The sequence below is a fragment of the Gavialis gangeticus genome, unplaced genomic scaffold (assembly GCF_001723915.1).
Source record: "Gavialis gangeticus isolate Ggan-Ray unplaced genomic scaffold, GavGan_comp1, whole genome shotgun sequence".
Taxonomy (NCBI): domain Eukaryota; kingdom Metazoa; phylum Chordata; order Crocodylia; family Gavialidae; genus Gavialis; species Gavialis gangeticus.
Genome location: NW_017729014.1, coordinates 9,756,858 through 9,758,118, shown reverse-complemented (window position 1 = coordinate 9,758,118; position 1,261 = coordinate 9,756,858). Strand labels below are relative to the sequence as shown.

At 50.6% G+C, this 1,261-nt stretch overlaps 1 protein-coding gene across 4 annotated transcripts in view; it reads right to left on the bottom strand.

Moving 5' to 3' along the window:
* The window catches only part of CDK11A (cyclin dependent kinase 11A), a 20,307-nt gene that overhangs the window by 1,822 nt on the left and 17,224 nt on the right, over positions 1-1,261 (bottom strand). The window lies entirely within an intron of this gene.

Sequence of the window (1,261 nt, the reverse complement as noted above, 5' to 3'; positions counted from 1 at the left end):
AAAAAAAAAAAAAAAAAAAAAAAAAAAAAAAAAAAAAAAATCAATCCCAGCTTTTTTGAGATTAGTTAACTGAGTTGCAAAGCATCAGACACCTAAGAATGAATGAGTCCCCAGATACAACTCCAAAAGGAACCAAAACAGCTCAGCTGATGCAGTTTTAAAATGCTACTTCACTCTCAAGAAGAGATCAGGTCTCAGGCAATGCTGTGTAAAGTGAATGACCAGACAGACAAATTGAAGCCAGTTATTTAAAATGTGTGACAGTATGAAGGACATGCATCTGCTCAAACAACCGAAACCCAGCTTTTATCCTATAATCACATTCTTTATAGAAACATGCTCAGAAAAGATTTGGAGAGCTTTAGAGATTCAGGCAGTCCTTGCTCAGCACTGCAGGGAGGTGGACCTGGACTCCATGCCAGTAAGTAGGGGTGGGTGGGGGATGCCGGAGGAGGGGTGAGGGGACCATGGGGAGACTCCCGCCAGGCCCCATCCCCTGCTTGCTCCCCCAACCTCCCCAAGTGCCCCCGAACCCCTGCTCGCTCTCCCAGTCCCATCAATGGCTGCCCCATGTGGCCCCAGCTCTTTTTTTTTTTTTTTTTTAAAGCCCCACACACACCAGCTGCTGCAGCGGCCTTTGGGACTTCTGGGGGCTCATGGCAGACCCAAACATGCAGCACGGGGTAGCACAGACCGCCCCTGCCCCACCCTCTCCGCAGGTGCCAGGCTTTAAAAAAGGGCCAAGACATTGGGACTGGGTGGAGCAGCCACTGACAGGGCTGAGAGTAGATGGGAGATGGGGCCTTTTTGATTAGGAGATTCAGCCAAACCGATTCGGGACAGTGATTCAAATCACCAAATCAAATCACTGTCCCCCGAACTGGCCAAATCCGAATTGAATACTAGCCACTTAGTTTCATAGTTTCTAGGGTCGGAAGGGACCTGAGAAGATCATCTAGTCCGACCCCCTGCCATGGCAGGAAAGAGTACTGGGGTCAAACGACCCCAGCAAGGTGTTCATCTAACCTCTTCTTAAAACCCCCCAGGGTAGGAGCCTGCACCACCTCCCTTGGAAGTTGGTTCCAGACCCTAGCCGCCCCGACCGTGAAGTAGCGCCTTCCGATGTCTAACCTAAATCTACCCTCTGCCAGCTTGTGACCATTGTTCCTAGTCCCTCCTGGCAGTGCTCTGGGGAACAGTGACTCCCCCAATGCCTGCTGATCCCCCCTGACCAGTTTGTAACAGGCCACAAGATCCCCCC